The sequence below is a fragment of the Odocoileus virginianus genome, chromosome 24 (genome assembly GCF_023699985.2).
Source record: "Odocoileus virginianus isolate 20LAN1187 ecotype Illinois chromosome 24, Ovbor_1.2, whole genome shotgun sequence".
NCBI classification, from domain to species: domain Eukaryota; kingdom Metazoa; phylum Chordata; class Mammalia; order Artiodactyla; family Cervidae; genus Odocoileus; species Odocoileus virginianus.
The window spans coordinates 31,925,369-31,941,046 of record NC_069697.1 but is presented as its reverse complement, the minus strand read 5'-3'; the positions used below and the strand labels follow the sequence as shown (position 1 = coordinate 31,941,046).

The 15,678-nt window shown below is 38.2% G+C and overlaps 1 non-coding gene across 1 annotated transcript; it reads right to left on the bottom strand.

Moving 5' to 3' along the window:
• Positions 1-11,613: 11,613 nt before the first annotated feature.
• On the bottom strand, positions 11,614-11,827 carry LOC139030974 (small nucleolar RNA U3). The gene has a single exon (XR_011483407.1). It is a non-coding gene; the product is annotated as a small nucleolar RNA U3 (small nucleolar RNA).
• Between the last annotated feature and the right edge of the window lie 3,851 nt (positions 11,828-15,678).

Sequence of the window (15,678 nt, the reverse complement as noted above, 5' to 3'; positions counted from 1 at the left end):
GTTGCTGCTCCAGGACTCTGTCAATGCAATTCCTGGACGCTAGAGCACAGGCTCAATAGATGTGGCTCACAGGATTAGTTGCCCTGAAGCATGTGGGATCTTTCTGAACCAGGGATCACACCCAGGTGTCTTCAGTGCAATGTGAATTCTTTATCACTGACCCATCAAGGAAGCCCCTGGATTTTATTCTTGAATGTGAAGGAAATCCATTGGATCAGTTCAATTCAGTTCAATTCAGTTCCTCAGTCGTGTCCTACTCTTTGCAACCACATGGACTGCAGCACACCAGGCCTCCTTGTCTAACACCAAGTCCCGAAGCTTGCTCAAACTCATGTCCATCGAGTCAGTGATGCCATCCAATCATCTCATCCTCTGTCCTCCCCTTCTCCTCCAGCCTTAAATCTTTCCCAGCATCAGGGTCTTTTGTATTGAGTCAGTTCTTCGCCTCAGGTGGCCAAAGTATTGGAGTTTCAGCTTCAGCATCAGTCCTTCCAATGAACACCCAGGACTCATCTCCTTCAGGATGGACTGGTTGAATTTCCTTGCAGTTCAAGGGACTCTCAAGAGTTTTCTCCAACACCACAGTTCAAAATCATCAATTCTTCTGTGCTCAGTTTCCTTTATAGTCCAACTCTCACGACCATACATGACCACTGGAAAAACCATAGCCTTGACTAGATGGACCTTTGTTGACAAACTAAAAAGTCTCTGCTTTTTAATATGCTGTCTAGGTTGGTCATAACTTTCCTTCCAAGGAGTAAGCCTCTCTTCGTTTCATGGAAATCACCTTCTGCAGTGACTTTGGATCCCCCAAAAATAAAGTCAGCCACCATTTCCACTGTTTCCCCATCTATGTGCCATGAAGTGATGGGACCAGATGCCATGATCTTAGTTTTCTGAATGCTGAGCTTCAAGCCAACTTTTTCACTCTCCTCTTTCACTTTCATCAAGAGGCTCTTTAGTTCTTCTTCACCTTCTGCCATAAGGGTGGTGTCATCTGCATATCTGAGGTTACTGATATTTCTCCTGGCAATCTTGATTCCAGCTTGTGCTTCATCCAGCCTAGCGTTTCTCATGATGTACTCTGCATATAAGTTAAATAAGCAGCATGACAATATACAGCTTTGATGTACTCCTTTCCCGATTTAGAACCAGTCTGTTGTGAAGCAGAAGATATTAAGAAGTGGTGGCAAGAATACACAGAACTGTACAAAAAAAGATCTTCACAACCCATATAACCACAATGGTGTGATCACTCACATAGAGCCAGACATCCTGGAATGTGAAGTCAAGTGGGCCTCAGGAAGCATCACTATGAACAAAACCATTGTTCATATGCAGGTGGTGGAATTCCAGTTGAGCTATTTCAAATCCTAAAAGATGATGCTGTGAAAGTGCTGCACTCAATATGCCAACAAATCTGGAAAACCCAGCAGTGGCCACAGGACTGGAATAGATCAGTATTCATTCCAATCCCAAAGAAACACAATGCTAAAGAATGCTCAAACTACCACACAGTTGCACTCATCTCACACGCTACTAAAGTAATGCTCAAAATTCTCCAAGCCAGGCTTCAGCAATACATAAACTGTGAACTTCCATATATTCAAGCTGGTTTTAGAAAAGGGAGGGGAAACAGATCAAATTGCCAACATCTGCTGGAGCATTGAAAAAGCAAGAGAGTTCCAGAAAAACATCTAATTCTGCTTTATTGACTATGCCAAAGCCTTTGACTGTGTGGATCACAATAAACTGTGGAAAATTCTTAAAGAGATGTGAATACCAGACCACCTGACCTGCCTCTTGAGAAATCTGTATGCAAGTCAGGAAGCAACAGTTAGAACTGGACATGGAACGACAGACTGGTTCCAAATAGGAAAAGGAGTACATCAAGGCTGTATATTGTCACCCTGCTTATTTAACTTATATGCAGAGTATGTCATGAGAAATGCTGGGCTGGAAGAAGCACAAGCTGGAATCAAGATTGCGGGAGAAATATCTATAACCTCAGATATGCAGATGACAGCACCCTTATGGCAGAAGGTGAAGAAGAACTAAAGAGCCTCTTGATGAAAGTGTAAGAGGAGAGTGAAAAAGTTGGCTTGAAGCTCAACATTCAGAAAACTACGATCATGGCATCTGGTCCCATCACTTCATGGAACATAGATGGGCAAACAGTGGAAATGGTGGCTGACTTTATTTTTTGGGGGATCCAAAATCACTGCAGATGGTAATGGCAGCCATGAAATGAAGAGAGGCTTACTCCTTGGAAGGAAAGTTATGACCAACCTAGACAGCATATTAAAAAGCAGAGACATTACTTTGTCAATGAAGGTCCGTCTAGTCAAGGCTATGGTTTTTCCAGTAGTCATGTATGGATGTGAGAGTTGGACTATAAATAAAGCTGAGCACAGAAGAATTTATGATTTTGAACTGTGGTGTTGGAGAAGATTCTTGAGAGTCCTTTGGACTGCAAGGAGATCCAACCAGTCCATCCTAAAGGAGATCAGTCCTGAATATTCATTGGAAGGACTGATGCTGAAGCTGAAACGCCAATACTTTGGCCACCTAATGCGAAGAGCTGACTCATTTTTAAAGACCCTGATGCTGGGAAAGATTGAGGGCCAGAGGAGAAGGGGATAACAGAGGATGAGATGGTTGGATGGCATCACCGACTCAATAGACATGAGTTTGGGTAAACTCCGGGAGTTGGTGATGGACAGGGAGGCCTGGCATGCTGCAGTACATGGGGTCACAAAGAGTTGGACATGACTGAGCAACTGAACTGAGCTGTTGTTCCATGTACAGTTCTAACTGATGCTTCCTGACCTGCATACAGATTTTTCAAAAGGCAGGTCAGGTGGTCTGGTATTCCCATCTCTTTCAGAATTTTCCACAGTTTGTTGTAATCCACACTGTCAAAGGCTTTGGCACAGTCAGTAAATCAAAAATTGATGTTTTCGAGGGTGGGATGTTTAGAGAGAATAGCATCGAAACATGTATATTATCTAGGGTGAAACAGATCACCAGTCCAGGCTGGATGCATGAGACAAGTGCTCGGGCCTGGTGCACTGGGAAGACCCAGAGGAATCGGGTGGAGAGGGAGGTGGGAGGGGGGATCAGGATGGGGAATACATGTAAATCCATGGCTGATTCATGTCAGTGTATGATAAAAACCACTACAATATTGTGAAGTAGTTAGCCTCCAACTAATAAAAATAAATGAAAAAAAAATTGATGTTTTTCTGGAACTCTCTTGCTTTTTCAATGCTCCAGCAGATGTTGGCAATTTGATCTCTGTTCCTCTGCCTTTCCAAATCCAGTTTGAACATCTGGTAGTTCATGGTTCACGTATTGCTGAAGCCTGACTTGGAGAATTTTGAACATTACTTTACTAGTGTGTGAGATGAGAGCAATTTTGTGGTAGTTTGAACATTCTTTGGCATTGCCTTTCTTTGGGATTGGAATGAAAATGGACCTTTTCCAGTCCTGTGGCCACTGCTGAGTTTTCCAGATTTTCTGGCATAAATGAGTACAACACTTTCTCAGCATCATATTTTAAGATTTGAAATAGCTCAAATGGAATTCCATCACCTCTTCTAGCTTTGTTCATAGTGATGCTTCCTAAGGCCCACTTGACTTCACATTCCAGGATCCAGTGGATAGTTTCTTGAATTTTATTTGTTTGGTTAGGTGAAATTAAGTCTACCTTTATTGCCATAAATTTCCTGTAAATTGACTGCTCATGGTTCATTCTATTCCAAGTATTTCTATCTGTAATTACTATGATATTGCACAGATTTTCCTATGCCAATTGTTGTTCATGGTGGCTAACAGAAAATTAAAGAACTCTGCCACCACGTTCAGACAGAGCAGCTGACATGAGACAGATTTTGAGTGAGTCAACAGAACACAGGCTTTTCTCATTCATCCATCCTTGGTTTTCCCAAGGAATCAAAAACAGGTCCAAGAGAGCAGGCCATGTCCAATGCTATTTATTTCTAAAGTTAGGGTCCTTTGTGGGACTCAAGAACCTGAGGGCTCAGGATTACTTTGTATTCACAGATCCCTTTATCCTTCAGAGTTCCTAGTGGCGACTTTGCATGGCAGCTTCTGGTGTCTTTGATGTCTATTTCAGAGCCCAACACCAGATTATCCAAAAGGTCTCTGCTCGCCATCCCAGTCCTCCATCCAATCCAGTTCTACCTGGTCACTCATTAAGAAGCCAGGGGCGATGTCTTCATTTCCCACAAGTATGCCATTGGAGAGTTTTAAACTGTGGACAGATTTGATCTGACTTTGTTTCTTAAAAGGTTATTCTAGCTACTATGCAGAGAATGACTTGTAGGGGGCTGGAGAATAAATGGAAGGAAAGAGAAATGTAAGAGTTATTGAAGTTATGAAGTACTGACACAAGCCAGATATGATAGGGGTTTGAACCAGGCAGGCACCAGCAACAATGTTGAGTGGTTTAGGATGTAGAGCTAATGGAAATTTGCCAATGGGTTTTCTGTGGGGTATGAAGGAAATCATGGATATCTCCATGGTTTTGGTCTGCATAGCCATGTGATGAAGGCCTATTAACTAAGATGATAGATACTGGATGAGGAGAATATTTGCGGAGCAAGGACAAGGACATGTAAAGCTTGAGATGACTATAAGGCATCTGTGGTAAGATATTTTAAGTATAGTTTCTTATAAAAGTTCTAATTTTTTATTTTTAAAGATCAGAACACACAAAAGAAAAGAATATCAACCTAAAAGGTTCTAATGAAGAAGGAAACGGCAACCCACTCCAGTATTCTTGCCTGGAGAATCCCATGGACAGAGGAGCATGGTAGGCTGCTGTCCATAGGGTCGCACAGAGTTGGACACGACTGAAGCTACTTAGCATGCATGCATGCACTGGAGAAGGAAATGGCAACCCACTCCAGTATTCTTGCCTGGAGAATCCCAGGGACAGAGGAGCCTGGTGGGCTGCCGTCTATGGGGTCGCTCAGAGTCAGACATGACTGAAGCGACGTCACAGCAGCAGCAGCAAAATGTTTTAATGACCCAACCATCTGGCTTCAACAACTATTAATATTTGGCAAATTATACGTCATCTGTGGGCTTTGCTGGTTACTCAAATGGTAAAGAATTCACATGCAATGGAGGAGACCTGGGTTTGATCTCTGTTGTTGGGAAGATCCTCCAGAGTAGGAAATGGCAACCCACTCCAGTATTCTTGCCTGGAGAATTCCATGGACAGAGGAGCCTGGCAGGCTACAGTTCACAGGGTCACGGAGTCAGACATGACTGAACGACTAACAGCAACACACATGTAATCTGTATCCTCATACATATAGTTGCCTCACCTATCACCTCATCCCACTTGAATGATGTCTTTTAGACTAACTTCCAAACATCATAGCATTTTATCCATAAGCTCTTTGGTATATATCTAATATTTAAACATTTATTTCAGAACATATACATAAAACCATTATCAAACCTAACACACTTACTATTCATTTCTTTTTGCATCAGCAATCTAGTTATTGTTCAAAAATTCCAATTGCTGGCATAGAATAAAGAACCCAGAAATAAGCCCATGAATATGTAGTCAAATGGTTTTCAACAAGGGTGCCAAGACTTTTCAATGGAAAAAAGATAGTCTTTCCAACAAATGGTGCTGGGAAAACTGATGTCCACATGTTAAGGAATGAGATTGGACCCTTAACACTAAATACAAAAAATAACACCAAGTGGATAAAAGACCTAAATATAAGAGCTATAACTATAAAATCTTAGAAGAAAATGAGGAAAAACTTCATGATATTGGATTTGGCAATGATTTCTTAGATATGAAAAGAGAAAAATAAATCTATTGGAATTCATCAAAATGTAAAGCTTTGCACATCAAAAGACTGTATCAGTAGAGTGAAAAAGCAACTCACAGAATAGGAGAAAATATTTACAAATCATTTGTCTGATAAAGGGTTAATATTCAGAATGTATCAAGAACTCATACAACTCAACAATAATAGCAACAAAAACAATCTGATTAGAAAATGGACAAAGGTGTTGAGCAGATATTTCTTCAAAGAAAATATACAAAGGGTTAATAAACACACAGATGCTCAGTATCACTAATCATTAGGGAAATATATAAATCAAAACTATAATGAAAAACAACCCCATGCCTATTAGGATGGCAATTATCAAAAACCTGGAAAATAACAAATGTTGGAGAGAATGTGGGGGGAGAAAATGGAACTTTTGTGCATTGCTGATGGGAACATAAAATGGTATAGCCACTATAGAAAACAGTATGGAAATTTCTCCAAAAGTTAAAAAATAGGGCTAATATATGATCCAGCTATTTCAGTTGTGGTTATAAACCCCAAAGAATTGAACGCAAGTGCTCAGATAGTTGTACACCTATGTTCACAGCAGCATTATTCACAATGACCAAGTGGTGGAAGCAACTCAAATGTTAATGATAGATAAATGGATAAATAAATGCTGTTTAATTAGCCTCCAAGAGGAAGTAAGTTTTGGCACATGCTATCTGGTCCCATCACTTCATGGCAAATAGATGGGGAAACAGTGGAAATGGTGGCTGACTTTATTTTTGGGGGCTCCAAAATCACTGCAGATGGTGATTGCAGCCATGAAATTAAAAGATGCTTACTCCTTGGAAGGAAAGTTACGACCAACCTAGATGGCATATTAAAAAGCAGAGACATTACTTTGTCAACAAAGGTCCATCTAGTCAAGGCTGTGGTTTTTCCAGTAGTCATGTATGGATGTGAGAGTTGAACTATAAAGAAAGCTGAGCACCAAAGAATTGATGCTTTTGAACTGTGGTGTTGGAGAAGACTCTTGAGAGTCCCTTGCACTGCAAGGAGATCCAACCAGTCCATCCTAAGGGAAATCGGTCCTAGGTGTTCACTGGAAAGACTGATGTTGAAGCTGAAACTCCAGTATTTTGGCCACTGGATGCGAAGAGCTGACTCATTTGAAAAGACCCTGATGGTGGGAAAGAATGAAGGCAGGAGGAGAAGGGGATGACAGAAGATAAGATGGTTGGATGGCATCACCGACTCAACAGACATGAGTTTGGGTAGACTCCGGGAGTTGGTGATGGACAGGGAGGCCGGCCTGGTGTGCTGTGGTTCATGGGGTCGCAAAGAGTCGGACATGACTGAGCAACTGAACTGAACTGAACAGTACAGATAAGGGCTTCCCAGGTGGTTCAGTGGTAAAGAATCTGCGTGCCAATGCAGGAGACACAGATTCGATCCTTGGGTAGGGAAGATCCCCTGGAGGAGGAAACGGCTCCCGGCTCCAGTATTCTTGCCTGGAAAATTCCATTGACAGAGGAACCTAGCAAGCTACAGTCCATAGAGTTGGACATGATTGTGCATTCACACACGCACAAAACACATAAACCTTGAAGACATGCTAAGTAAAATAACCTGGTCCCCAAAAAAACAAATATTGTATGATTCTACTGATTGTATTGTATTGGGTTCAGTCACTCATTAGTGTCTGACTCTGTGTGGCCCCATGAACTGTATCCTGTCAAGCTCCTCTGCCCATGGAATTTTCCAGGCAAGAATACTGGAGTGGGGTGCCATTTCCTACTCCAGGGGATCTTCCCAACCTAGGAATTGAGCCTTTGGATTCTTTACTACTAGTGCCACTGAGTAGTCAAATTCATAGAGATAGAAAATAGAATAGTAGCTGTCAGGAAGGCAGAAATTGAGAGTCATTTTTTAACAAGTATAAAGTTTCAGTTTGAGAAGATGAAAAACTAATTCTGGAGATGGGGTGATGGTTGCACAACAATGTGAATATAATTAATGCCACTGAGCACTTAAAAATAGTTAAAATGGTGATTTTTTTTTAAAACTGAGGTATAAATAGGTATATAATTCACGATTTGATATTTGTATAAATTGCAAAATTATCATCATAATAATAGCTAACATCTGTCACTTTACATAGTTCCAAAAATTTTTTTCTTATGATTGGAATGTTTAAAATCTACTCTCTTAGCAAGTTTCAAATATGCAATATAGTATTATTAGCTATAGTCACCATGCTGTATGTTACATCCCCACGACTTATTTATTTTATAACTGAGTTCATAGCTTTTGAATCTCTTCACCCATTTTTTCCACCCTTTTCATCCTCCCAACTCCCTGCCTTGCTTCTAGCAGCCACCAATCAGTTCTCTGTATCTCTGAGCTTGGTTTTTTGGGTTATTTTGGTTATTTATTTTTGTTTTTGTTTTTTATATCTCACATAAAATGAGGTCATGTAATATTGCTTTTCTCCATTTGACTCATTTCACTTAGTATAATACCCTTGAAGTCCATCCATGGGGTCAAAAATGGCAAGATTTCATTCATTTTTATGACTGAATAATATTCCATTACATATATGTATCACATTTTCTTATTCCATTCATTCATTAATAGACATTTAGATTGTTTCTGTTAAAATGGTTAATTTCACATGTGTGTTATCATGAATTTTTTAATTTCCAACTGCTTCATAAATTTCTCTTTACAGGTTTTCTTTTCTTTTACTTTTTTTTTTTTTTTGGTTTATTTGAATAAGATTCCAAAGTCTATGCATTACATTTAACTAACTGATCTCCTAAGTTTCTGTTAACTGATTACAATTCCATCTCACCTACCCCTATTTTAAAGTTAGATGAAATAATCCTCTGTGTCATTAAGACACAGATCCACTCATTTGAAACATATTTATTTTGCTTCATTTTGTTTCCGGTTTTTATGGATTACCTTATTTATTTTTTCCTTTTTTATCTAGTTTTGTTTCAAGACCATAAATTCCATGGACAGAGGAGCCTGGCGGGCTACAGTCCACAGGGTCACAAAGAATCGGACATGATTGAGAAATTAGCACACAAAAACATTTACATGACTCCAATGTCAAATTATCAAACTGTGTTTCAAGAAATCTAGCACCCAGATTTTTCACACCACCCAAATACCCCTCCTCACCAATAATCACTTACATTTGTTTATCTTTCCTTTGTTTCATTAATACATGCAAATACAAATATATATTTAAATCCCTTCTCCCTTCTAAAGATAAAAGGTAGCCTATTATAGACTGTTTTGCCCTTCATTGTTTTTTCACCTAATTATTATTCACAGAAGGAAATAATCTTCATTCTTTGTAACTACTTCATCATCCTCCATTGTTTTATTTTATTTTAGGCTGCTTCATGGTTTATTTCAACTAGTTGCTTCTTGTTGGATGTTTGAGTTGTTTTCTATTTTGCTATTATAAATTTGTGCCACTGTGGATTGCTTTCTAAATATGTCATTCCACACTTCCTGGTGAATCTTAACGACAGACTCCTCGAAATGAGGTTGCTGGATCAGAGCATAAATACCATAGTATTTATTGCTAGATATGGAAAAGGCTCTTTCACCAGGGCTGTATTCCCATCAGCAACATATGGGAAGGCCTGTTTTCCCACAGCCTTGCCAACAGAATGTAATTGTTACACATGTGGATTTTTGCCAGTTTGGTAGATGAGCGATGGTGCTTTTTAATATAGTTTTAGTTTTCATCTCTCTCATTAGGACCGAGTTTGAGCATCTTCTTTGTATCTGTAAAGTGCTGTCTGTATTTCTTTTCCTTTGAACTGTGTGTGTATAGTTCTTGTCCAGTTTTACAATGTGATTTGTTTTCTTCTGACTTTGTAGAGTTCTTTAGATATTAGAGATATGACGCATTTTTCTGCAAGAGAAGTTGTAAATATTTCCCCAGATGTCACTTGTATTTTCACTTTGCTTTTAGTGGCTTTTTTCATGCAGAATTTTTAAATATAGCCAAAGTTATTAAAATTTTCACTTAACTTGAGAAATTTTCACTTAATCACATGCTGTGAAGAATTCACCGTGCTTTCTTCTAGTATTTGTGTAGTTTTATTTTTTACATTCGGATCTCGTACCTATTTAGCATTTACACTGGTATACAGAATGCAGATTTTTATCTTTCTCACATGCCTGTCCATTTATCTCAGCATCACTTTTTAAAAAGTCTAAAAAAAAAAAAACAAAAACAAAATAAAAATAAAAATAAAGAGTCTATATTTTTCCACTGATTTCAGATGCAGCCTTTATCATGACCTAAAATTTCATGTGAAATTAGGTTTATTTCTGGGTTTTCTATTTGGTTCTACTAATTTGTCTGTTTATTCACTTGCTGGTATAATATCCTTCTAATTATAGAGATTTTGTGATACATTTTAACATCTGGTTTAAGATTTCACCCCCTCCCATTGTTTCCTTTTTTAAGGTTTTCAAGGCTATTTATGTTTAATTGCTTTTCCAAATGAAATATATAATCTATTTGTTTAGCTTCAAGAAGAAATCCTGATAATCTGTTTTATCAGAAAAGATACTTTACAATATTGAACCTTCTTATTCAAATTGATGGTATGGCTTACTATCTGTTCATGTTGCCTTTGTGTCATTCAGGTATATTTTGTAGTTTCTTTCATATATGTCTTGGTCATTTCCTATTAAATTTATGCTAAGTAGTTTTAAACAATTTTTGTTGCAATTATTAAAGGGGTCTTTATATCAGTTATTATTTTTACATATTAAAGCTATTGCTGTCTACAAAATGATTTTACTAAGTTCTTTTAAGTGCATTTGTAGCTTTTTCAAAGATTTTTTGTTAGTTTTGCAGATATATAATCTATAAATAAACATTATTTTATCCTTTCCTTTCTAATTCATGTGTCTCTCTCTAGTGGCACTGGATGACAATTTGAAAATGATTTTGGATAGTAATAATGATATTGTCCATATAGTCAAAGCTATGGTTTTTCCAGTAGTCATGTATGGATGTGACAGTTGGACCATAATGAAGGCTGAGAGCCAAAGAATTGATGTTTTCAAATTGTGGTGCTAGAGAAGACTCTTGAGAGTCCCTGGGACAGCAACGGCATCAAACCTGTCAATGCTAAAGGAAATCAACCCTGAGTATTCACTGAAAGGACTGATGCTGAAGTTGAAGCTCTAATACTTTGACCACCTGATGCAAAGAGCCAACTCATTGGGAAAGGGCTTGATGTCAAGAAAGATTGAGGGCAGGAGGAGAAGGGGACATCAGAGGATGAGATGGTTGGATGGCATCACCGACTCAAAGGACATGAGTTTGAGCAAACTCTGGGAGATGATGAAGGACAGGGAAGACTGGCGTGCTATATAGTCCATGGGGTCGCAAAGAGTCAGACACAACTGAGCAACTGAAAACAGCAACGAACGGTATTGGCCATCCTTGTCTTATTCCTGACAGATGTTTGTTTCCTTATTAAGTAAGATGCTGGCTTTGGGGATGAGATACAAATATTTTTCTGATGCGCTTTTAGCTCCTAATAAACCTATCACTCTACTTATTGTGGCTAAATGATGCTTCAGTATTACAGAGATCACCAAGAATTGTTTTTCAAATGTTAACATATATGCAAATCACCAGGAGATCCTATTTAAGTACAGATTATAATTCAGCAGCTATGAGCTGGGAGCTGAGGTTCTGTGTTTGGTTTTTGTGGTTTTTTTTTTCAACAAGACCACTCAGATGGTGTTCCCTCCCTCTTATTCTCCCAAAGGAAGAGAAGAACAATCATCAGTGGCCAATAGCAGCTGCCAAAGCAACGCCAAAGACCAGCTTCACGCTCAGGAGAGAACACTGCATCTCTTCCTCGTGGTTTCGGGCGCTCTACACGATCAGAGAAACTTCTCTAGTAACAAACTATAGAAATGATCCCTGAAAGTATAGTCTTGGTTCTGTGTTTTTAACAAGCACACCCAGGATAGGCTGGGCTGCTGCTGCCCAAAGCGGACCACACTTTGAATAGTGATGATCTGAAGCAAAGATAGCATTTTTTACTTTGCTTTTCAAGGTAAACTTTAAAATAATTAAAAGTAGAGGCAATAATCATGAAAATTCTGGCTTGCAGTTTTAAGAGCCAGTCTCTTAGAAGGGAACTGAGGGTTGGTTTGTTTTAGAAAAATCTCCCGAGGCTGATCTTTTAGCTCTCTGTGGACCAAGCCAGGGGAGCCGGGGTAGAGGTTTTCTCCTAAGGCACAAAGTATCAAGATGCAGGATATGACAAAAGGGCGGCTTCCTGCCACACAGGAAGAGGAAAAAAACTACTCTCTGCAGCTATGGGGAGGAGTTTGAAGAGGCAGAGTTGAAACATTAGTTTCTGCAGCCCTCGTCAGAAAACCTCCCGCCGGCACTGCAGATAGAAAAGAACAGATAGCTCAAAGGAGAACTCCAGACGCGGAGGGAAGGCAGGATCCAGCCCAGCTCACTAGTACATTACAGGAGCCTTACAGTCAAAAGGCGGAAGTTCAAAGCCCTCACAGAATGAGACCTTTTAGAAGAGATTAGCCAGGCTTAAAGGACTAAGACCAGCCTTACCTTTCCCAGTGCCAGTATAAGTATTTATTATTGCTGTTGGGTCTGGATTTCGCACATGAATAAATATTAAATGAATCAGAAGCAGATAGAGTCAGTCCATTCACCCATCCATTCATTACTTTGCAGACTGAGTACTTATTATGTGCCAAGTGCTAGGGACAAAATAAATAAGACAGAGCTTTTGACCTCATGGAGCTTAAAGTCAATAACATCTAACATCTATCAGCAATGGTACTTTACACAGGGATATATATCTGAAAATCTACATACCCAAACCTGCACCTGGCAATCTAGTTCAATGGATCTGGGAAGGACTCAGGAAAATATATTTTTTAAATGCCCAAGTATTTCTGATGCGCAATTCTAGTTTCAGTACTTATATATCAGTAGAGTATTTAACTTTCCAACTAATTTAAAACTACAAATTTAACGTTATGAGTATATGGTAGAATACTTTACAGTCTTTGGGGTTTTAAAAAACATTTTTGGAATATATGAAAATTATTTTTAGGAGACTTTGATATTAGTCATATTTTATTTGGGGACAACACTTCACAATCTCTTAAATTATAACCTAACATGCACAAATCAAGATTCAAACATAGGGTAGTATTTAATTAGCACTTCTTTTAATAATTTAAAGCAATTAGTATTTGCATATTTAATAATACTGTGAAAAGGAAGTTCTGGGGTTGAAATAGTAATTCTGTGAAAAACTGTTAAGTACATATATTTTTATATTTGGGGTGTGAATGCATGTGTATGTGTGTATGATTATCCTATATTTGCAAATTCTGAATCTTGATGTGTTGATATTTGCAAAATAAAATTATTTATAAGATCTTCTTATGTATAAAAATGTGTATTTTTCCTGTAAAAATATTACTTTAATCCAAACTTCCTCCTGGAATCTTCTTCAAGCTTCACCCACACTCACACCCTAGATTTTGATTGTGCCAATAGTGGTTGAAGCTTTGTTGCGTTGCCACAGCATAATTGCCAAAACCACTCTAAAAGGGAAATGTGATCACAGAGACCTAAATGAAGTCTGATATTTCCAAGATCTTGTTCAAATATCATCTCTTTATTAGTTACCATAGCCTATTACACTTCTTGCCACATTACATTGTGACTTATCAATTTACAAGTCTATCTCAACTAGACTGCAAAGAGAAGCTTTTGATCTCAAGTCTGACACATCAATAAATCAATAAATGCTTAAGAAATAAATGAATGACTAGACATGCATTTCCTGTCTTCTTTTAAGCTATAATTTAACCAGCATTTAGATAGTCTTCATATTTTGTGCTCCTAAAATTTGACTTTATAATCAAACTCAATTATATAGGGCTTAGGTCTATTACTTCATCGGTGAGCTGTTTCTTTGTCCTGAAGGCGTAGAATCCACTGGACTAAGCAGTGAAAAGGATAGCAGTGGAAAAAAGCCTCTCTACATTCCAGAATCTGTTCTCAGGAAACCAGCCAAACCACAGACCTGAAAGTCAGTTAGTGTATTTGTGGTAATAAGAAAAGCAAAATAAAATAGAAACTCTTACAGGGTAGTTGCATCAAGTGTTTTTACAACAGTTCTACACTTACTTATTAAGCCAACCTTATACTCCTTTCCCTTGGTCAGGGCCTAATGGTTTTGTTTCAAGTCATTTTTTTATAATCTGGAAACTAACAACTTTCTTAAAAATCTTTCACTGTTTTTTATGAATTGCTTGAAGAAGGAACAATGGAGTTAGGTATACCAAATAAAGACATAAGTACTGGAGATATGGAAGGAAAAGAGACCAAATACATGTGTTCAGGTTTTGTGTAAAGCAAATTTTTTCCGCAACCATGGAACTTAAAATCTTAGAGACAGAGTATTTCTACAGAGAGTTGAAAAGACAATGTAGGTGAAGAAATATTGCCCCAAGAGTCTGAGCAATCCTAAACATATAGAGGGATTCCATGATAGCTCGGCTGGTAAAGAATCTGCATGCAATGTAGGAGACCCTGGTTTGATTCCTGAGCTGGGAAGATCCCCTGGAGAAGGGAATGGCTACCTACTCCAGTATTCTGGCCTGGAGAATCTGAGTTTCACTTCACTTACTGTTAAAAAAAATATAAAGACAGAGGGATAAGAATTGAATCCAGAAAAGTAAACTAAGGCATGAAAGCACAGGTAAGTAAAGGTCTCGTACCTCTGCACTGAAGTCTGGAAATGCAGAGAATCAGCAAGGACAACAGAGAATGAAGCTAAATTCTATGCCTAAGGCATGAGCTTCATTCAACTGGGATTTGACATCCTTAGTGTACCATAGTAAAAGGAGAGTAAGAGGTTACTGCAGATAAACCATTATCCTATTTCAGTGCTGATATCACAAAACATTGTCCCCAAAACATAAGCAACTTATGTGAGACATCAGGACCTCTGGAGGGTCATGGGTAGAGAATGGATAGTTTAAACCATTATAGTGAATAAAAGATTAATATAATCTACACCATACAAATACACTTCATTTTTATCATTTTTGGCATGTGTTAATGTTTATGTTTTTGTGACATATTTGATACAGAAATATCTCTGGAGCAAAGATATGGCCCCTAGAAACAAATCTGTTTCCATTTTACATTTTTACATTGACTGGTGTTCTAGAAAAAAAAACTGTCAGAAAATAGCTTTATAAAATATTTTTCCAAGCCAATATCTTGTGGAAAGCTTTACAGATTAATTTATTGAAGAAACATGTTTCTTAGATACAAAAATTGCTGATACAAAAAAAAAAAAATGTAGAAAGTGCCAGAAGAGTGAGAGAAAGAATTCAGTAAGTAAACCTTACTGCACCATCAAATGAGAAAAGAATTTGGAGTCTAAAGACTCAGGAACAAATCCCATTTCTGCCACTACTACATTTATTTACCCATCTGAGAAAAATAATTATACTACCTCACAAAATTTTGTGAGAATTAAATAAGATACTCTGTGTGTAGGAGCAATGTCAGCAAGATGGCAGAATAGGAGGTTCTAGACCTCATTCTCTCACAGAAACACCAATTTGAAAACCATCAAGAGATAAGAGTACCTGACAAGAGCTCCAGAATCCAGATGAGAGATTATAGCACCATGCGTACAAAAATGGAAAAAAGAAAAAAAGATGCACTGAAGGGGCTGGAAGGACAGTTTCACTTTACCTGCAACTTCTTCTTCAAATGAAC